The sequence below is a fragment of the Mobula birostris genome, chromosome X, assembly GCF_030028105.1.
Source record: "Mobula birostris isolate sMobBir1 chromosome X, sMobBir1.hap1, whole genome shotgun sequence".
NCBI lineage: Eukaryota > Metazoa > Chordata > Chondrichthyes > Myliobatiformes > Myliobatidae > Mobula > Mobula birostris.
The window spans coordinates 56,062,678-56,086,393 of NC_092402.1; the positions used below are offsets into that span (position 1 = coordinate 56,062,678).

Sequence of the window (23,716 nt, forward strand, 5' to 3'; positions counted from 1 at the left end):
ATTACGACCTTGGCCTGAAATGTTGGTTCTTTATTCCTGCCCATGGATGCTAACTAATCTGCTGAGGTCCTCCAGCGTTTTTGTGTGTTGCTCCGGATTTCCAGCATCTGCAGAATCACTTGTGTTTATCAGAAGACAGAAACAGGTTTATTATCACTGACGTACACTCAGTGGCCACTTTATTAGGTACACCTAAACACCTTGTTAATGAAAGTATCAAATCAGCCAATCACATTGTAGCAACTCAGTGCATAAAAGCATGCTGACACGGTCAGGAGGTTCAGTTGTCATTTAGACCAAACATCAGAATGGGGAAGAAATGTGATCTGAGTTACTTTGGCTGTGAAATGATTGTTGGTACCAGATGGGGTGGTTTGGATACCTCAGAAACTACTGACCTCCTGGGATTTTCAAATGCAACATTCTCTAGAGTTTACAGGGAATGGTACAAGAACAACAAAGAAAACTGCAGTGAATGGCAGTTCTGTGGGTGAAAATGCCTTGTTACTGAGAGAGGTCAGAGGAGAATGGCCAGACTGGTTCAAGCTGACAGGAAGGTGACAGGAACTCAAATAACCAGGCGTTACAACAGTGGTGTGCAAAAGAGCATCTCTGAACACACAACATGTTGGACCTCGAAGTGGATGGGCTGCAGCAGCAGAAGACCACAAACGTACACCCAGTGGCCACTTTATTAGATACAGGAGATCCCCAATAAAGTGGCCACTGAGTGTAGCTTGACCTAATTCTTCCCTCATTCAGTCACTTCAGGGTCCAGCATGGATGCGGCGCGCACCGCCTCCGGCACTCTGGTGAATGGCCAACTCTAATGCCTCTCCCTGATTGGCTGCAAGCAGACAACAACGCAGCTTGAGGCCTAGTCCTCGCTACAACCAAGGCCGTGCATTGTCCACACCCCCCGCCCCACCGTTCTCCTACAAGAATTGGACTTGCAGCATTCCGGACTACCAATGTCTAACAGGATCTTGCGATTACAAGAAAAGTGACTAAGCTGATCACTTGCTTGTGCCCATGTATTCCCTATCTTTTAACCTACTCTGAGGTCAATCTAACCTTTCCCTCTATTTTCTATGTGTCTATCTAAGAATTTCTTAAATGTCCCTACTGCATCTGCCTCTACCACCACCCCTGGTAGTGCATTCCATGCATCCACCACTCTCTGTGTAAAAAAAAACCTCTCTCTGACATCCCCCCTATACTTCCCTCCATTCGTCTTAAAGCTATGCCCCCTCTGGTACTGGCCATTTCAGCCCTGGGAAAAAGTCTCTGACTATCCACCCAATCTATGCTTGCCATCATCTTGTATACCTCTATCAAGTCACCTCTCATCCTCCTTCGCTCCAAAAAGAAAATCCCTAGCTCACTCGACCTATCCTCATAAGACATGCTCTCTAGTCCAGACAGCATCCTGGTAAATTTCCACTGCACCCTCTCTAAATCTATTCTTCCTACAATGAGGCAACCAGAACTGAACACAATATTCAAGTGTGGTCTAACCAGAGTTTTATAGATTTGCAACATTACCTTGCAGATTCTTAAGAGGGGAAAGAGGGGTAGAGAGGTGTAGAGAGGAAGTTATGGAGCTCTTGGGGCCTTGGTAACAGAATGGCAGTGAATGTAAGAGTGATGAGTGCCAGGGACAACCAAGATGCTGGAAGTGGTGGAGTAAAAATTTGACAAGATGTTCCAGAGCTGAAAGCAATTACAGAAATGGGGATGGTGTGCTGGTATTGGGTTCTTTGTCTGCAAAGCCCAAAACTCAAAAGAAAGTTTTAAGCCATATCCGATATATTCTGGATGTCAATGGATACAGTATCCAGCTATTCTTCAAAGACTAGATTACCTCTCTATCCAGCCTCTGCAGGGAGGTCGAGCTGCCAATACCCACTATCTGAGCAGTGGGTTCCCCCTCCCTACCAAGGAGGAGATAGTTTCAGCTAACAAAATAGTTTAAACACAGTTTATTTTTAATGATACACATTTAAATTTAGACAAATAGCTAACACATATTTCACACCCACAGAGGATTTCCAATTTATGAAATATTTCCAAATTCCAAAATACTACAAAGGATTTTGCAAACACAGATATGATTCTTACAAAATAAAAGAGCATCGCACATGAATGAGTCATGCTTCCAAAACTGAAGTTTGAGGAAGGAATTTTAGTTCTGCTTTCTGCATCTTCATATTTCTGTTATTCTTCTTCTCATTCCTAACAATTCTCAACACTTCTGATAGTTATACTATTTTCTACTAGATGACATAATCTGCATATGTTTTCTAGATAACTTTGCTAGGACAAAGTAACTCACACAGATGGTCCAATAACTTCTGGTCCAAAATAGTGCAAATAACTTAGCTGTAGATGCCTGGTTTAATATAGGCCAATTACCATAGCCTTCAGTGTCTTGCATTTGGCTAATGCAGAAAAGAATAGTCATGGTTGGTTCACTTAGTAAACTACATATCTTAGCTAGAAGCTCAGGTGTCCTTTTGACTTCAAACAGATGACTGCTTGCAATTTCTTTAAGATATCAGTGGGTGGGAAGTTGTTGGAATTGATTGTTAGGGATGAGATTACGGAGTACCTGGAGGCACATGACAAGATAGGCCAAAGCCAGCATATTTTCCTGAAAGGAAAATCCTGCCTGACAAACCTACTGCAATTCTTTGAGGAAATAACAAGCAGGGTATACAAGGGAGATGCAGTGGATGTGGGGTGTACTTGGATTTTCAGAAGGCCTTTGACAAGGTGCCGCACATGAGGCTGCTTAGCAAGATAAGTTCCCATGGAATTACAGGGGAGTTACTAGCATGGGTGAGCATTCGCTGATCAGCAGAAAACAGAGAGTGGGAATAAAGGGATCCTATTCTGGCTGGCTGCTGGTTACCAATGGAGTTCCACAGGGGTTGGTGTTGGGACTGCTGCTTTTTACGATGTATGCCACTGATTTGGACTATGGGATTAATGGACTTGTGGCTAAATTTGTCGATGATAGGTGGAGGAACGGGTAGTGTTGAGGAAACAGAGAGCCTGCAGAGAGACTTAGATAGTTCAGGGGAATGGGCAAAGAAGTGGCAAATAAAATACAATGTTGGAAAGTGTATGGTCATGCACTTTGGTGGAAGAAAATAATAAAGACTGTTATTTAGATGGGGAGAGAATTCAAAATGCAGAGCTGCAAAAGGACTTGGGAGTCCTTGTGCAAGATACCCTAAAGGTTAACCTTCAGGTTGAGTTGGTTGTGAAGAAGGCGAATGCAATGTGGGCATTCATTTCTAGAGGTATAGAATGTAAGAGCAGGGATGTGATGTTGAGGCTCTATAAGGCACTCATGAAACCACACTTGGAGTACTGTGTGCAGTTTTGGGCTCCTTATTTACGAAAGGATATACTGACATTGGAGAGGGTTCAGAGAAGATTCACGAGAATTATTCCAGGAATGAAAGGGTTACTGTATGAGGAACGTCTGGCAGCTCTTGGACTGTATTCCCTGGAGTTCAGGAGAATGAGGGGGGATCTCATTGAAACATTCTGAATGGTAGAAGGCCTGAACAGATTAGATATGGCAAAGTTATTTCCCGGTAGGGGAGTCCAGGACAAGAGGGCACAACTTCATGATTGAAGGATGTCCATTTAGAACAGAGATGCGGAGAGATTATTTTATTCAGAGGGTGGTAAATCTGTGGAATTTGTTGCCATGAGCAGCTGTGGAGGCCAAGTCATTGGGTGCATTTAAGGCAGAGATTGATAGGTTCTTGATTAGCCAGGGCATCAAAGGGTATGGGGTAAAGGCAGGGGAGTGGGGATGACTGGAAGAATTGGATCAGCCCGTGATTGAATGGCGGAGTAGACTCAATGGGCTGAATGGCCTGCTTCTGCTCCTATATCCTATGGTCTTAAGAACTGAAGACTGGTTGAAGGAGTTGAGCGAGGAATATTTATTAGAAGTTTAACTTTGTCATAAAACAGCTCTGATCTTTTGGAAAGGTTGTCCTGCTGCAGTAGGAAGCTGAGTTTAGCAAAAAAACCCTCTCAGACCCTTGAAAGTGAATATCCATTACAATGTGTGAATTCACAGAGGAGTTTTGGGTATGAGAGTCAGTGCAGGTCAGTGAACACTCAGTTGATGATGAAGTTACTGTAACTATTTGGGTTCCATTTAGAAAACACAAAGTATGCCAAAGAGCAGCTTTAGTGATTGTGCCATAGAAATGCCGAAGAGTAATTTTTTCAGCTATATTTTAAACAAACAGCCAGTTTCATGTTAATTGAATCCATACAGTTTCTGTGATATCCTCCACCCCAATCCTCCAAGAAGAGAATAAAAATGACTCATTAGGAGAACTGAGTTACTTTTGACACATATTCACATGTATGAGTCAATACGTTAGTAACACAATTTCTGTCATGGGAATTCAGTTCCCCTTTGATCTGAAGTCTGGCTGTCCTCTCATGCAGCCAGCACATGCACAAGACATTAAGGGACGGTGGACAGGCCACTACAGGCTGCTGCTGTGTCCCTCCGTTGCAATTTGTTCAGCACCGTAGGGTGTTAGGAACTGACTTATTTTTGGCTGATCGCAAAACCCTGCATTTCTGGGAAGCTGAGAATATTAGCATAAAGCTGCCAAGTTTGTTTCTTGGCAGCTATAAAGAATGAAACTGATTCTCTCAAAGTTTTTTTATCTTTCACGTGAAAATCGGCTGAGGGTTAAGTTGGAGGAGCCTCACCTTGGCTGGAGATTAGCTGAGAGTAATCTTGTCCCTTCGATCAGTTGCACCAAAGGCTTCCCGACACTGACACCATCTTCTCATTCGTTGATGCATGCACAAGTCAGACCTCAGTGACTATGAAAGGTCTGTGCCCTCCTCAAGCCCTTCAGCCTTTGTACGGCTAAACTGTCGCTGAACTTCCTCTTTAGTAAAATCTGGAGCACAGGATGTGGTGCTGACAGATCCTGGTTTCGAATGGCAAGCTGTTTTCGTCCTGAACTTGTTTTGCTCTCAAACCATATTCCCCATTGGCACAAATTAAAAGCAGAAATCTAAATGTGAAATCCAGATTGTTCCCATGCAGTTTTGGATATTTGCAAGAGATCTTGTTTTTTGTTTTCTTATTTTCATCACAAAAGCAACCCGAAGAAAAGCCTTGGGAGGCTCTTTCGATTTGCAAGAAGGAGGAGACCCTTCAACTCCTCAGCCTGCTGCTCCACTTATGATTGCTGTGTACATTCACCTCCTGATTTCCTGACTCAACAAGGCATACACTGACACTGATAGTCCCAATTCCGTTTCAGTTCCAGTTCCATCACCCCTTGAGTGAAGCAATGTTCCTGGTTTCATTTCTGGTCATCCTAGTTCAAAACCCAAGGGCACAGCTCACATGTCCCTGATTTCCCCAGAAAGGAAATATTTTCTATGTATTGTCTTCTTCCATTTTAGACCACTCAGTTAGATTGCCACTCTAAGGATTATTGACTGAGTCTGTGGAGTCTGTTATCAGACGTTCACTGCAATGGTCTTGATGAATCTGTGCTATGCCCAGCTTCTAAGACCAAGGAAAGATTTGGTAACTGGCGCCAACAAGCCGCATGGTCCACGAGGTTCAATGCCAGCCTGAGCTGTCAATTCAATTGGCGCAGGGATGCAGAACATGTTGCAGAGGGCATAGGTTCTGGGACCGCTTCTTTTCACATTATATGCCAATGATCTGGTTGACAGAATTGATGGCTTTGTGGACAAGTTTGTGGATGATACAAAGATAGATGGAGGGGCAGTCAGTGGTGAGGAAGTAGACTGTCTGCCGAATGACTTGGACAGATTAGGAGAAATAGGCAATCCCAGCATATGTCAGAAAATTTGTTGTCTTGTGGCAGCAGTACATTCACAAAATTAATTTGTAATTAATTAATCTGTACATCAATATATTAATGCAAACTATAAGATAAGAAGTGCACATAAAAAAATTAAATAGGTAATGAAAAAGAGGGAAAAATAGTGAGGTAGTGTTCATGAGTTCACTGTCCATTCAGAAATCTGATGGCGGAGGGGAGGAAGCTGTTCCTGAAACATTGAGTGTGTGTCTTCAGGCTCCTGTACCTCATTGAAGGTAGCAATGAGAAAAGGGCTTGCACAGGTGATGGGGGTCCTTAATAATGGATGCTACCTTTTTGAGGCATTGCCTTTTGAAGGTGCTCTGGATGCTGGGGAGGATGGTGCCTACGATGGAGCTGGCTGAGTTTACAACTTTCTGCAGCGTTTTCCAATCCTGTGCAGTGGCCCCTCCATACCAGACAGTAATACAACCAGTCAGAATGCTCTCCACAGTACACCTGTAGAAATTTGCGAGTGTCTTTGGTGACATACCAATTCTCCTCAAACTCCTAATGAAAGATAACCACCGTCATGCCTCCTTTGTAATTGCATTCATATGTTGGGCCCAGGATAGATCTTTAGAGATGTTGACACACAGGAAATTGAATGCTCACCCTTTCCACTTCTGATCCCTCAACAAGTACTGGTGTGTGTTCCTTCGACTTACCCTTTCTAAAGTCCACGATCAATTCCTTGGTCTTACTAACGTTGAGTGCAAGGTTGTTGTGGTGACACCACTCAACGAGGTGATTTATCTCACTCCTGCATGCCTCCTTGTCACCATCTGAGATTCTGCCAGCAATAGTTGTGCTGTCAGCAAATTTATAGATGGCATTTGAGCTGTGCCTAGCCACACAGTCGTGGGTACAGAGAGAGTAGAGCAGTGGGCTCAGCACACATCCTTGAGGTGCACCAGTGTTGACTGTCAGCGAGGAGGAGATGTTATTTCCGATCGGCACAGAATGTTGAATAGGTTAAGACTTTATTTACTGGAGCACAGAAGAATGAGGGGAAATTTTATGGAGGTATACAAAATTATGATGGGTATAGATAGAGTGCATACATGTAGGCCTTTTCCCCTCATTTTGGGTGAGAGTAGAACTAGAGGTAACAAACATCAAAGCTGCTGGTGAACACAGCAGGCCAGGCAGCATCTCTAGGAAGAGGTACAGTCGACGTTTCAGGCCGAGACCCTTCGTCAGGACTAACTGAAGGAAGAGTGAGTAAGAGATTTGAAAGTTGGAGGGGGAGGGGGAGGGGGTGATCCAAAATGATAGGAGAAGACAGGAGGGGGAGGGATAGAGCCAAGAGCTGGACAGGTGATTGGCAAAAGGGATATGAGAGGATCATGGGACAGGAGGCCTAGGGAGAAAGACAAGCGGGGGGAACCCAGAGGATGGGCAAGGGGTATAGTCAGAGAGACAGAGGGAGAAAAAGGAGAGTGAGAGAAAGAACGTGTGTATAGAAATAAATGACGGATGGGGTACGAGGGGGAGGTGGGGCATCAGCGGAAGTTTGAGAAGTCAATGTTCATGCCATCAGGTTGGAGGCTACCCAGACGGAATATAAGGTGTTGTTCCTCCAACCTGAGTATGGCTTCATCTTTACAGTAGAGGAGGCCGTGGATAGACATGTCAGAATGGGAATGGGATGTGGAATTAAAATGTGTGGCCACTGGGAGATCCTGCTTTCTCTGGCGGACAGAGCGTAGGTGTTCAGCAAAGCAGTCTCCCAGTCTGCGTCAGGTCTCACCAATATATAAAAGACCACATCGGGAGCACCGGACACAGTATATCATCCCAGCCGACTCACAGGTGAAGTGTTGCCTCACCTGGAAGGACTGTTTGGGGCCCTGAATGGTGGTAAGAGAGGAAGTGTAAGGGCATGTGTAGCACTTGTTCCGCTTACACGGATAAGTGCCAGGAGGGAGATCAGTGGGGAGGGATGGGGGGGACGACTGGACAAGGGAGTCGCGTAGGGTGCGATCCCTGAGAACTAGAGGTCATAGGTTTAGGGTGAAAGATAAAATGTTTAAGGGGAAACTAAGAGGAAACTTCTTCATTCAGAGGGTCATGTGAGTGTGGAACAAGCTGTCAGTGTAAATGGTAGATGTGGGTTCAATTGTCGCACTTAAGAAAAGTTTGGATAGATGCGTGGATAGGAGGGGAGGCATATGGTCTGAGTGCAGGTAAATGGGATGAGGCAGAAGATCAGGTTGGCATGGACTAGGTATGCCAAGGGGCCTGTTTCTATGCTGTAGTACTCTCTGACCATGACTCCATTGAAAAAGTGGCCCCGTTTCTTTTTGGTGCGATCCATGAAACCGAGACAGGAAAAAATCCTGAACAGTTTGCTTGTGCCACCATCTATCACAAATGCAATGCATTTACAGAGCAGGAGACACAAGAGACTGCAGTCGCTGGAATCTGGATCAACACACAAAACACAGGTTAGGCAGTATCTATAGAGGGAAATAAACAATCGATGTTTCAAGCTAAGACCCTTCATCTTCACTGGATGAAAGGTCTCAGCCTGATGAATCAAGTGCCCATTTCCCTCCTGAACCACTAAGTTCCTCCAGCGTTTAGTGTGTTGGGTTGTCCTTATGCTGGAGAAAGGATATACTTGGATCTGAGGGGGCACAATGAAGACTTGCCAGTGTGTTTCTCAAGATGCACTTGGCATTGTTCCACGAGGATAGGTTGGGAACCTATAACCTTTAGAGTTCAGAAGAATGAGAAGTGATGCCTTTGAATCCTACAGGATTCCAAAGCCAGTTTGCTAATTGGATTTAGAAATGAGGAATGTTAATGTAAGTAAAAGAAAACAATTATTGAAACACTCAACAGGTCAAGCAGCATCTATGGAGAGAGAAACAGTTGATGTTTCAGATCAAAAGGCTTTTAACTTGTAATGCTAACGCTGTTTTTATTTTTACCTCTCAACATGCACCAATGTCATCATGATTCTTTAAGTTTATTTTGTCATGTAAGATACGTCTAATTTATGCCAATTTAAGTTTATGTTAACTTACACTCACTGGCCACTTTATTAGGTACATCTGTGCACCTGCTCATTAATGCAAATATCTAATCAGCAACTCAATGCATAAAAGCATGCAGATATGGTCAAGAGGTTCAATTGTTTTTCAGACCAAACATCAGAATGGGGAAGAAATGTGATCTAAGTGACTTTGACTGTGGAACGATTGTTGGTGCCAGATAGGGCATCTCAGAAACTGCTGATCTCCTGGGAATTTCACGCACAACAGTCTCTAGAGTTTACAGAGAATGGAGCAAAAAGCCAAGTAAAATCATCCAGTGAGTGTCAGTTCTGTGGACGAAAATGCCTTGTTAATGAGAGAGATCAGAGGAGAATGGTCAGACTGGTTCAAGCTGACAGAAGGCGACAGTAACTCAAATGACTACGTGCTACAACAGTGGTGTGCAGAAGAGCATCTCTGAATGTACAACACATCGAACCTTGAAGTGGATGTGCTACAGCAGCAGAAGACCATGGACGTGCACTTAATGGCCACTTTATTAGGTACAGGATTAGGCAATAAACTTAAACTTTGAAACTTGAACTTGGGATTTTGTTCTTCAGAATTGTAGATGGTGGGAGTTAATTGATGGGAATAGACACGCATTATTCAGCCCTTAAAAACTGTGTGGTAATAGTCAGTGCAATCCCATGGCTCTGTAGTTTCTTGGAGTGATCTAGTATTATGGTAGTTTATACATCAGGAATTGATTGGTATAATTTGGTCCAATGGAGTTGTATTCAATGGGAATGATTTGGTCCTGTGGTAATGTTCACAAAGGGATTCAAAGCGTGTCCTTTGGTCCCTTAGAATTCATTTAATGGGAGTAAATGAGGCAGGAATTAAAGTAGTAAGAATAATTAAGAAATTGTATGGAAGTGGGAGTGAAGAGGAAGTGATATGTTGTGCTGGAATGCTCCATAAAGGTCACAGATGACAAATGATTTTGTCCACTGGGATCTGTGACTCAATCAGCTTTACAGTTTGATCAGTGATTTGGTGCTTGAACATTTCGGGAAACAATAAAACAATGACAAAACACATGGATCACCCGCCCTTCTTTTTATGACAGGGTCTGCAGCCTCAGAAAACTGGGATCTTTGATTACTTTTGGATATAAAACACAAATATCAATGAGTTGATAAGTTGGTGGTCTTGGGAAGCATCAAGTGCTTAGCCCTGTAAAAGATATTTCTTGCCCTCATTGTATATGAAATAATGACAAGGCTTATGTTTTTGACTTCATACAGCAGGATCTGTATCATTTTGCTTTTGAGAATGTTGATGTCTATGCAGTCCAGCCTACCTGCCCAAGTGTTATTTTAACAGGAGCTAACAGAGCTGACTGCATTTGTAAAGGGCCCCTGGTTGAGTGTCATTATATTCTGAAACACCTAACTTCTGTGTGAAGAACGTAGAAACCAAAGTTCTAGGTCATTAATCTTTATCACTTCGCCTGAAAAACTTTGAATGTTACACACATTATTGATAATTGTGATACAATCTTGTTGCGAGATTGAAGACACAAGAAACTGCAGATACTGGAATCTAGAGTAACAAACTTCTAGAAAAACTCAGCAGTTCAGGCACAACCATAGAAGAAAAAGCACAGTTGAGAACTGAAATGTTGGCTATACTTCTCCAAAGTGTAGACTGAATGGCTGGCAATTCATTGGGTTATACTTAGTGCCCTGTCCTGATTTCTGTCTTGTTATCAACCCTGGCTTGACTTTCCCTTCTGTTCCAACAGTCAGAATGACTGCAAGCCCACTTTGACCTGGCGATGGCAAACTTAGAGACATTCAGTCATGTTAATAATCTTCAAAGCCCAAGTCCTTAAACTCCTTCACATGAATGGTTGTGAAAATTTGAAACACTCTCTCCTCCAAAAAATAATCTGTTGAGACAAGTTTCAAAGATGATATTGATTGGTTTGAAGGCTGTGGGACCTGTAGTGGATAGAATCAGAATCAAGAATCGAGATTGTTTAATGTCATTTCCAGTACACAAGTGTGAAGGAGAACGGAATAATTGTTACTCCAGATCCGATGCAGCACAAAAAAAACACATTAAGATAAGGGACAATAATAAAAAAACACAATAACTACAGATAGCTCGTATACTGTATATAGATTGATTGTATGCCCATAAAGTGACGCTGGACACAGGAGTGTCTGTACATAAGGTGACTGACAGGAAATGATAAAGTAGTGGTGGGTGGGGGTGTGGAGGGGTGGGTTAGCGAGTGGTGGTGTTGATCAGCTTTACTGCTTAGGAAGGTAACTGCTTCTGAGTCTGGTGGCCTGGCGTGGATGCTATGTCACCTCCTAACTGATGGGAGTGGGACAAACAGTCCATGAGCAGGGTGGGTAGGATCCTTTCTGATATTACAGGCTCTTTTCTGGCACCTTTCTGTATATATGTCCTTGATGGTGGGTGGCTGATGCTGGTGATGTGTTGGGCAGTTTTGACTACCTGTTGCAGAGCCTTCCTGTCTGCAGTGTGGTTTCCGCACCAAGCAGTGACATAGCTTGTTGGGATGCTCTCTACTGTGCATCTGTGGAATGCATATGGATGTGCAAAGTTCAGCTCTCCTCAGCCTCCTCAGAAAGTGAGCTTTCCTGACTGTGTACAATGTGTCTTGGGACCGTGAGGGGTTGCGTGTGATGCACACCAACTGCTTGCAGTTTCCACTGCTGTGCTGCCAATGGAAAGAGGGGTGTGGGTGGTGCAAGTTCTCCTGAAGTCGATAACCATCTCCTTTCTCTTGTTGACATTGAGGAAGAGGTTATATACCTGGCACCAGGCCTCGAGCTCTTCCACCTCCTCTCCTTAGGCCGTCTCATTGTTGTTGGTGATAAGGCCCACCACTGTCATGTCATCAGCGAACTAAATAATGTGATTAATCGGGTCTTTGGCCGTGTAGTCATGTGTGAGCAGAGTGTACAGCAATGGGACCAGCTACAGTTTAACTTAGCAGGGGAACTAATGGAGTTAATGACCTGATCCAATGATTGGATTTGCATCTTACTAAGATTATTCTGATCATTAATGTGGCTTTCTTGGATTACCTCCACTCTCTTGCAATGGGAAACTCTGTGGAACTTCATGCCCAGAGGATTCTTACTCCCACAGCCCACTCAGATTGATATCGTGCCCACTGACGTGGTTCAACATCCTGAGGTACGTCACAGGAGACTTTCAAATTTCAAAGTTCAAGGTCAATTTATTATGAAAGTATGTATATGTTACCATATGCTACCCTGAGATTCATTTCTTGTGGGCATTCACAATAGCACAAAAATACAATAGAATCGTTGAAAACTACACACAAAGACAGACAAACAGCCATTGTGCAAAAGATGACAAACTGTGCAAAATAAAAAAAAATATAATGAATAAATAATACTGGGAATCAGTGGGTGTGTTTTTTCCCATTCACTTTGAGAGCTTTTAAATGGATTAGGAACACTATCTGTTGCTGACCTTGTCAAGTTAATGGGGAGATTTCCCAGATTTATTACTGCAATGACAACTTGCTTTTGGATGGTATTTGCATTGTAAACAAAATCAGGACAATTTCTGGCATCTTAAATGAAATTAAAAAAAAACTAGACGTCGGACTCTGTACTCCCCCTCTGCATCTGGATGCTCGACTTCCTGGCCAACAGATCACAATCAATAAGGATAGGCAGCAGTACCTCTGCCATAATTATCCTCAACACTGGTGCTCTGCAATACTGCGTCCACAGCCCGCTACTACATGCTCTTGCTTTGCCCCTCATGACAGGCAGAGGATACAAAATAGCGAGGGCAGGTACCACCAGACTCAAGGACAGTTTCCATCCCGCTTTATTAAGACTCTTGAATGGGCCTCTTATATGGGAAATGATGCACACTTGACCTCCCAATCTACCTCGTCATGACCTTTGCACTTTAGTTGTCAACCTGCACTGCACTTTCTCTGTAACTGTACCACTATATTCTGCCCTCTGTTTTCCTTTGTACTACCTCAATGTATTTCTGTATGGAATGATCTGTCTGAATGGTACGTAAACAAATACTTTTACTCTATGTGACAAAAATAACCAATGCCAATAGCACAACACCATAAGATATAGGAGCAGCATTAGACCATTTGGCCTATTGAGACTGCAGCAATCATGGCTGATTTTTTGGTTACTGAACCCCATTCGCTCATCTTCTCCCTGTAACCTTTAACCCCCTTACCAATCAAGAGCCTATCAATCTCTGCCTTAAATATGCCCAATGGCTTGGCCCCCACAATTAATTCCACAGATTCACCACACTCTGGGTGAAGAAATTCCTCCACGTCAGTTTTAAAGAGACGTCCCTTTATTCTGAGGCTGTGCTCCCAGATCTTAGACTCTCCTACTAGTGGAAGCATCCTCTCCACATCCACTCTGTCCAGGTCTTTTAGTTTCAATACGATCCCCCCTCATCCTTCCGAGCTCCATCAAGCACAGGCCCAGAGACAACAAACACTCCTCATATGTTGAACCTTTTGGTCCTGGGATCATTCTTGTGATTATGAATTATTCACTTTTAAAGTACTCCACCAGCTGTTTAACAGTTTTGGGATGTTGCATGCCCTTCATTAACATTGCAAAAAACATTCCCAGAAACGGTCCCCAGATGTAATCTTCCCACACTTTCAGAATGTGCCTACCAGTGGACATCTACACCTGATATGCACAAGGACTAAGAGGCTCAAGGAAGCAAGTTTCCCAGAATCTCCAGAGTACTCAACCCAGAGTTTGACCTGGAGAATTGAAGAGTGATTCACTTTGGAAGGTTGAACTTGAAGGTGGAATACAAGGTCAATAACAGGATTCTTAGCAGTGTGGAGGAACAGAGGGAACTCGGGGTCCACGTCCGCAGATCCCTAAAAGTTGCCGCATAAGTTGATAGGGCTGTTAAGACGACGTATGGTGTGTTGGCCTTCACTAGTCGGGGGGATTGAGTTCAAGAGCCGTGAGGTAATCTTGTAACTCTATAAAACTCTGGTTAGGCTACACTGGTCACCTCATAATAGGAAGGATGTGGAAGCTTTAGAGACGGTGTGGAGGAGATTTACCAGGATGTTGCCTGGATTAGAGAGCATGTATTATGAGGAAAGATTAAGTGAACTAGGGCTTTTCTTTATAGTCTATGTACTCCCCAAATCAATGAACTTGAGAAGAGTGACGTTGCTGTTACAGGGAAACAGGTTGATTTGCATAGAGTAAGCTCCCACAAATGTGAACAGGGTAAAAGGCTGATCATTTTGCCTCTGTGGCATTGTCTGAGGGAGAAATTTTGGCAAACTCAAAATGGAGGTGGGGGTGGTGGGGAAGGTGTAGAGGTTGCTGGTGATGAGCAAGCAGTCCAAACCTCCAAATCAAAAATAGTGTTGTGGGATCTTTTGCAAGTGCCAGGCAGGATCCCAGACTTAATCTGAAAGACTGGCACATTGGCCCAATGACAATTCACTCGGCACGCAATATCGCCTGTTTATTCGTTTCCATAGATTCTGCTTAATCTGCTGAGTTCCTCCAGTAGTTGCTGTGTGTTTCTTCAGTTCTCATAGATGCTTGCTTTGCATGAGGATATTACGAGGAGCTTCAGGCTGAGGGAAATTGCGGGAGTAATAGAAAACACGAGAATGATATGAAAGCAAAATGCCTCTTTTGCCGTGATTGCAAGGGAGAAGACATCAAGATGAGTTTGTTACCTGTTGAAGGCTTGGTTATTTTGATAAATGGGTGGGCGGGAGAAAGACGAGGGCAGGCCTCTGGCACAGACAGTTGTTCTGCTGTAATTATTGAGCAGCGGAGCCACGGCAGATTATGATGAATGGAGATTGCAAAAGTTGTTTTTATCTGTTCCTCATTCACAGGAGGCTGAGCAGTTTGTGTGCTGGGGGCAGTGGGATGGCAATGAGGGGGTGGGGAGGGCAAGGCCAGGACGAGGTCAAAATTGCTCCAGAATGTTCTCTCCTTCCTCTCTTCTCTCTCACACCGATTTGCACTCTGCATCGCAAACTTTAATTTTCCTACAGAACTTCCCCACCTCTGTTTTTCATGACAATTTATTGCCGCAGCATGGGAACAACCTGTGGCCTACCATATCTGTGCCAACCATCAAACAACCTCCTGCTGATACTGACCCCCCCCTTAACTCACCGTCCTCTGTAGATTTCCCTGCTTCGGCAATTCAAGGGCTCACCCAGATGCTTGATAAATGTAGTGAGAGCCTCAGCCTTTCAGGCAGTGTGCCCCACATTCCAACCTCCCTCTGGGGGTAAAAAAAAAATCCCTCTAAATCTCTTAGTCCTCAGTTTAAACCTATGCCCTTTATTTTTGGATCTATTCACAACAGGAAAGGATGGCGTTTAATCAAATACAATCGGCTACCATCTATTTGTGGGCAGCGGGCGTCGAAAGCACTGATTAACGTCCACAGGTTTCAAGACTATGCAAACCACCAGAATTCAGTTTATCCAAGATTTGTGAATGTCTGTGAGAGCAGAACGAATGACAAGAACATAGAACATTGCAGCACAGTACAGGCCCTTAGGCTCACAATGTTGTGCCAATATTTTAACCAACTCCAAGATCAACCTAACCCTTCCCTCCTACATAGCCCTTCTATCTTCCATGTGCCTATCTAAGAGTTTCTTAAAGTGCTCTTAATGTATCTTCCTCTACCTCCCCAGAACAACCCACCACTCTGTGTAAAAAACATTCCTCTGACATCCTCTCCCATACTTTCCTCCATTCATCTAAGGATTATGGCCCCTCGTATTGGTCATTTCCACCCTGGGAAAAAGTCCCCAAATTTTTTTCCTTTTATTATTTCGTTTTATCACTTTTATCACCTCTATATCCATATAACCCTATAACAATTACAGCATGGAAACAGCCCTTCTAGTCCGTGCCGAACTCTTACTCTCACCTAGTCCCACCGACCTGCACTCGGTCCATAACCCTCCATTCCTTTCCTGTCCATATATCTGTCCAATTTAACTTTAAGCGACAACATCGAACCTGCCTCAACCACTTCTGCTGGAAGCTCATTCCACACAGCTACCACTCTCTGAGTAAAGAAGTTCCCTCTCATGTTACCCCTAAACTTTTGCCCTTTAACTCTCAACTCATGTCCTCTTGTTTGAATCTCCCCTACTCTCAATGGAAAAAGCCTATCCACATCAACTCTATCTATCCCCCTCATAATTTTAAACACCTCTATCAAGTTCCCTCTCAGGTCCTCTCTCATCCTCTTTTTCTCCAGAGAGAAAAGCCTTAGCTTGCTCATAAGCTATACTTTCTAATCCAGGCAGCATCCTGGCGAATCTCCTCTGCACCCTCTCTAAAGCTTGCTCTTCCTTCCTATAGTGAGGCGACCAGAACGGAACACAATATTCCTGATCACAAAAGGCCATGTGATTAAGTGAATAAAAGGTTCAGCATTCTTGCAGTTCTCCACTAACACAACAAGCAATCGGCTGGAGGATCTCAGCAAGTCAAGCGGCATCTGTGGGATGATCCGAAACACAAGTAATTCCTTTCCCCACACAAGTGCTGCTTGACCCATTGAATTCCTCCAGCAGATCGTTTGTTGCTCCAGATTCCAGCATTTGCACTCTCTGGTGTACTACTGGTGCTGTAAGTGGCTCGGAAGTGCAAGGATGCTTTGCATCAGTTCTCCAGCCCAAGCCGTGCTCTTCTCTAAAAATCGTGCTGATGGAATGGTGAATCTTTGTGTCAGAGGAGTTCTGGACACAGAAGTTGCTCACTAGCCCATGATATCACAGCCAGTGCAAGCACAAAGTTCAATAATTTCAAAGTTCAAAGTAAATTTATTATCAAAACACAAATCTCTCACCATATGCTACTTTGAGATTCATTTGTTGCCAGGCATTCACAGTAGAACAAAGAAATACAATAAAATCAATGAAAAACTACACAAAGACTGTCAACCATTGTGTAAAAAAGCCAAACTGTGCAAATAGAAAATAAAATAATAAATAAATAAACAAATAGATTAAAAAATTAATAAACAGAAATACTGAGAACGTAAGTTGTAGAGTCCTTGAAAATGAGTTCATAGGTTGTGGAGTCAGTTCAGAGTTGTGGTGAGTGAAGTTATCTGCACAAGTTCAGGAGCCTGATGGTTCTAGTTATAACTGAACCTGATGGAGTGAGTTCTGAGGCTCCTGTACCTCCTTCCCGATGGCAGCAGTGAGAAGAGAGCATGGCCTGGAAGGTGGGGGTCCCTGATGATGGATGCTCCTTACTTGTCACAGCGGTCCTTGTCGGTGTGCTCAATGGTGGGGTGGGCTTTACCCGTGATGGACTGAACTGTATCCACTAACTTTTGTGGAGCCAATTTTAAATGTTTCTACACATCAGGCAAATGATGGTGCTCAAGACAGCAAATGCCTGATTTCACCCACTTACCAAGTTGACCAAAGCCAAGGGGAGTAGAATTCTTGCTCTTATGTAGATCGGGGTTCCCAACCTTTTTTATGCCATGGGCCTCTACCAGTAACCAACATTGGGAACCCCTGATGTAGCTAGATTTTGCAGAAAGCATGGATGACAGTGGGAGGAATCAGTCCCATAGAATTCTTAGGCATTGCGTGTGGATGACTGGAATAACGTGAGGTATCCTCCGCTTTAAGCGAGCTTACATCTGAGGGATGAGCACATGGAAAGGGACAGGAAGTGGATTAATACATGAACTAGGAGTCAGCGGAGGAGGTGAAATTAATGGGGGGAGGGAATGAAAACACAATGATCGCGCCATCAAAGCAAAGTTGGGGAGTAATCACTATTTAGAGAGTAAACAATGTAACTAAAGCTTTGCCTGGGCCACACTTGAAGCCTGGCATATTGTTCTGGTTACCCCATCGCAGGAAGTCTATGGAGACTGTGGAGAGGGTGCAGGATGCGGCCTTGATTAGAGGGCATGGGTTGTTTTCTCTGGAGTGTCAGTGGCTGAGGGGTGACCTGATAGAGGTTTATAAGATTATGTGAGGGGTAGATAGGGTAGACAGCCAGTATTGCTTTCCTAGAGTGGAAATGTTGAATAGCAGATGACATAGGTTGAAGATGGGGTGGCAGGGACGTTTAAAGGGGATGTGCAGGGCAAGGTTTTCTCTACACAGACACTGCTGGGTGTCTGGAATATGCTGCTAGGGGTGGTGGTGTAAACAGATGTGTTAGAGGTGTTTAAAAGGCTATTAGACAGACACATGGAGGGAATGGAGTGATACAGGTCATGTGCAGGCAAAAGGGATTAGTTTAAACTGGAATAACAGTCAGCACGGATGTCATGGGCTGAAGGGCCTGTGCTGTACTGTTCTATGCTCTATGACTTTGGAGCCAAGAAAAATAGTACAGCTAGCAATTAGGACTGTATAAATTTGGGTCAGCTGTCACTGGCGGTTGGCGGTTGGCGGCGGGCGGGGGGGGGGGGGGGGGGTCACTTTCTCAGTAGTAGGTTAGAAGTCAGTGATTTAATAGTCCGCACCAAAAATCTGGTCTCTGGTCTGACACTTTAATATCATGCTGAGGTGATGACCCACTCTCGCAGGTGACTGTGAAAAAAAACCCCATTGCACCACCTTAAAGGAAAATGGAGACATATGGCTCTGGCTGAAATTTACCCTGCCGATCAACCTCACGGATGAAGCAGGTTATCTACTTATTATGCCACTGCTGTTTGTGGGAGCTTGCAATGCACAATTTTACTGCATATATTAAAATTTCAAAGAATTTTGTTGGCTGTGAGGTGGCGAGGACCACTGTGACGGGCGCCGTAGAAACGTGTGTCTCTCCTGCTATGTAAACCAGCTCAGCCTTTGAAAACACAACTAGACTTGGTCCAACGCCAGGTTAGTACCCAGGGGATCATTTCTGCCTTTGCTAGCTTGGGATGCTAGCTTTGCCAGCCTGGTGGTTTGTGGTGAGCGGGATATTAGTCCAAGCGTGCCTGTCTGTGATGAGTTATGTAACAACGCACAAACTGCTGGAGGAACTTAACTAGCCAGGTAGGATCTGTGGAGGAAAATGGACTGTTGACATTTCAGACCGACACCCTGCAGCACAGGAGTTAATGTCTGTGGTGAGCGCATATCAGCTGTCAGCAACTTTCTGACCTTTTGATAGTCAGAATCGAAACAAATCGGCAAACCTTCAGGCAGAGCGCATCTAAACTACACTGCTGCTTCAGAATTTCGCACCCCTCACACTGACGAGGGTAGCGCACATTTGAGAAACGAGCTTCATACACAGAGTGGTTTGGCCCCCGCATCACCTTGGTGGTTCACATATTACTCGCTGCTGTTGGAGAGTGGGGGAGTGGGGGAGGGCAGAGAGAAGAAAGAAATGTCTCTTCCCAGGCAGGAATCAAATCCAAACAGCACGATTATAATTTTGCCACACGCGGCACATATCAGGAACCTTTTCCTCCAATCCTAAACCCGTCAACACTCCTTAACCTTGTCACTGCTCATAGTCGAAGCAAAACCTTCCAACCTGCCCTTAAACAAAAAAAGCTTAACTCGACTGGCAAGCTCTTAAGTATTGGCCCCGTTTACGGGAACCATATTAGCTATAATTTATTGATAAATACTACTTTTGCCCTGCATACACATTAAAGAGTAAAACCCTGGCATCTGATTATGAAGCATTTTCTTGTATTACGACAAAGCATACAATTTATCTTTCTCACCAGGCAATGTTAATAACATTTGACCACATTTCATAGTTATAGGATAGAATCATATGCTCCAATATAAATATTCGTGGCAGGCCGCTAATTAAGGTAACTAACATTGAAAGAAATATTGCCTCAGACTTACCTTGACAATTCTTAGTTTCTTTACTAATGAAGTGGCAGTATACGAATGCAGATTAGTTCCACATCAGAGCTGTGAAGGCAATGCTCCAGTACTGCTCTCCAGATTGTCTCAACGTTAATAAAAATAAAAAGACACGCACGCTTACACATACACACAGCCAAAGGAAAAGAAAAAGGAATTAAGTTTTAAAAGCCCTCCCCTCATTGTCATAGCCAGTCCTCTTGACTAAATCTGTTCCTTCAGTTTCCTGTTTCTCTGTAGCCTTGGCAGCCGTCACTGCATGGATGTGGGAGAAACTCAAATACTTTCTTATTGCTGCCTCTTCCTGTCTGGCTGTTATCCAGTGCTCAGATTTTCTTATTTTACAGCTTTAATAGTGTATTTCCTATATGATTACCCCATCTCTGCTTGAAAAGGCCTCCCACACTATCATGCGTTTCACACGGTAACACAATACTGATTACACCATCCATGTGTGCAATGGCAACACTTTGTAATTTTGCTGTGTTTGCAGTTTTTTTCACTGAGCTTCCTATTTTCTATTCAAGGTGTCATACCCTAAGACCTTGCCATAGAACGCCTTTGCCCCTTGCCACTCTCTAAGGCTTTCGAATGGTTTTTAAAAAACATCGACGATGGGTAATTAAGAAAAAAAAAATCAAAATTTACCAGACTTCTGTATTCACCAAAATGTCTGTGGAAATCTGGAATGTCTGACAGCAAGTGGTTCTCTACAGGGCTTGATTTATTCAGGTTTTCTCTAATCTCATTATGGATTTGTCGCATTAAGTAAGGAGAAATGCAATGGAGTTACATTGTCGGATACCTTCAATAAATGCATCCATCAGCCAGGGTGAGATGAGAAATATGGCACCAGTGGGTGCAACTTTAGAGGCAGACAGGTAATCGAGGGCAGGATCTGTGCAGAATGTTTACATGGTAACTGGTGATACAAGTCAGAGGTGTTGGACTGCAGCTTGAACCAATCTGTCCATTCTCCTCTGACCTCTCTCACTAATCATCACTTATTGGATGCTTCTTGTTTTCCACACCATCCTCTATAAACTCTAGAAACTGTTGTGTGTGAAAATCCCAGGGGATTAGGAGTTTCTGAGATACTCAAACCATCCATTCTGGCACCAACAATTATTCCACAGTCAAAGTCACTCATATCACATTTCTTCCTCATTCTGACATTTGGTCCGACCAACAACTGAATCTCTTGACCACATCTGCATGCTTTTATGTATTGAGTTGCTGCCACATGATTGGCTGATTAGATAATTGCATTAACAAGGTATGTAGTTGGTCCTAATAAAGTGGCAACTGAACGTAAATAAAAAATGTAAAAGGTAAATAATGATATAGTGTTCATGGGTTCATGGACTGTTCAGAAATCTGATGGAGGGGAAGAAGCTGTTCTTGAATCGTTGAGTGTGTGTCTTCAGGCTCCTGCACCTCCTCCCCGATGGTAGTAACAAGAAGAGGGCATGTCCCGGATGGTGAGGGTCCTTAATGATGACTGCTGTATTCTTAAGGGTGGTGAGGGTTTCGCCTGCGATGGAGCTAGCTGAGACTGCAACCGTTTTCAATCCTGTGCATCAGAGTCTCTGTACCAGATACAACCAGTCAGTTTGCTCTCCGCCATCCATCCGTAGAAATTTGCGAGTCTTTGCTGACATAGAAATTCTCCTCAAACCCATAATGAAGTAAAATCACTGGTGTGGCTTCTTTGTGATTGCACTGCTGACCCCTCAATGAGGACTGGCGTGTGTTGTTCCAACTTCCCTTTCCTTGAAGTCCACAATCAGTTCCTTGCTCTTGCTGACATTGAGTGCACAGCTGTTGTGACACCACTCAACCAGCTGATCTATCTCACGTCCATTCACCCAAGTGTAAGAAATATTATGCAAATCAGCTCTCACTAACTATAGTGTGGTAATGTCTAGATAACCCTCTGTGGTGATGTTGACTGAGTGAAAGGCAAAGGTCTGGACAGTATCAGGGCATCATTTGCATCCACTGGATAGAGTGCATGGGGGCTCTGCTTGGTGCCTCAACAATGCATCAGATTAAACCCTCCACCTGATCCCGCCGACTCCCCAAGTTGCATGTTAAAGATCTTCTCCTTTAATCCTGGTGAAGGAGGCCAGCATGCTTGCCTTTATCAGTCAGGGCACTGAGTACAGAAGCTGGCATGTTGCAGCTGTACAAGGTGCTGGCAAGGCTGCAATTGGAGAATTATATACAATTTTGGTCACCCTGCTGCAGGAGAGATGTTATTAAACTGGAAAGAGTGCAGAATAAATTCATACGGGTATCTCCTGGGCTTGAGGGTCTGAGTTATGGAGAGAGGTTGGGCAGACTAGGACTTTTTTTTATCCCCCTTTAAACACATGAAAGTGAAAGGTGATCTTACAGACATGTATAAAATTGCAGATAGGGTAAATCCACTCATTTTTTCTCCCAGGGCTGGGGAAATCAAGTACTAGATGGCATAGGTTTAAGTTGAGAGGGGAAAGAGCTTAATAGAAACCTATAAGGAAACATTTTCACCCAGAGCGTGGTCAGTTTATGGAACGAGCTGCCAAAGGAAGTGGTTGAATTGAAGCAGATACTTTAACAATGTCTAAAAGGAATGTGGACAGGTACATGGATAGAGAAAGTTTAGAGGGATATGGACCAAGCATGGACAAATAAGAATAGCATATATGGGAACCATGGGTTAGCATGGACCAGTTGGGCCAAATGACCTGTTTTCATGCTTTATCACTCTCTGACTCTATACCTCCAGGATGATGAGGGTCAGACAATAGTATCACTTCTGTCTTAAAACAAGCCAGAGTCTAATCTCAACTGCATTAGGATATTCCACAGAATCCTAAAGTCCAACTCTCTGAACAATATACATTTGGTTTCCTGGCCCTTTCCCATTCTCTTTCTTTGCCTCCTTGAGTGTAGAAGATTGGAACTCCCATTCCACTGTGTAAGACAAGAGGAAGGAAGGACGAAATCTGATTGAAATGCCCCTTTCACGTCACATCTCAGAAAGGTCAATGGAATCAGAATAACTGATTATCAGGACATGCACGTTGATTAAAGGGAGCATGACTTGAACGCCAAGACTGAGCAAGGAGCAGAGGGGAAAATTCACCTGTTTACTGTGCTGCTGCAACCTTGTTTGTTTTCAGAGTATTTTGATTGTAATCAATTCATTATCACGGAATTCCACAGCACTAGACCACTTCCTTTCCATTACAGCATAATACAGTCTGTTTTATTTCATGCGGCAAACTACTTACAGAAGAATTCCATATCTTTGTTCTCATTTGAAAGAAACAAATCATTCCAAAGGAATTTTGATTAGTTTTAACATTGTTTTAAATTCCTCTCCTCTTGTTGTACGTATTGTGATAACATGTCCCATCTGAAGTTGGACATGCTTCTGGAGATTTCGTGTCAACTTGTATCCACCATTATCTCCAACAGATTTATAAATTTGAAGGACACAAAATTACTTGGTTTACACTATCTTAAAAAATTTCTCCCGGGTTTGGTTGCACGGAAATTTGTTTTGATTCAGTCGTGGATACAGTACAATCCCATCACTAGCAAAGCCCTCCTTGCCATTGAGTTCATTTACATGGAGCGCTGCCACAAGAAAGCAGCATCCTTTATCAAAGACACCCCCAACACCCAAGCCAAGCCTTTTTCTCGCTACTACCACCAGGAAAGAGGTACAGAAGCCTCAGGTCCCACACCACCAGGTTAGGGACCAGTTATTACCCTACAACCATCAGGCCTCTGAACCAGCATGGATAACCTCTACTCTGAACTGTTTCTACAACCTAGAGACTCACTTTTGAGGACTCTTTATAACTTATGTTCTCAGTATTTTTATT

At 43.6% G+C, this 23,716-nt stretch overlaps 1 protein-coding gene across 3 annotated transcripts in view; it reads right to left on the reverse strand.

The window, feature by feature from the left end:
- Positions 1-20,060, reverse strand: part of LOC140191684 (activin receptor type-1-like) — a 131,828-nt gene extending 111,768 nt beyond the window's left edge. For 2 of the 3 annotated variants that reach the window (XM_072249326.1, XM_072249323.1), the window contains exon 1: positions 19,815-20,060. The gene's annotated coding sequence lies outside the window, so the exon portion shown is untranslated. Of the gene's footprint in view, positions 1-4,758; positions 4,868-19,814 lie in introns of those variants that run through there. The other variant, XM_072249324.1, reaches the window with a different exon arrangement.
- Between the last annotated feature and the right edge of the window lie 3,656 nt (positions 20,061-23,716).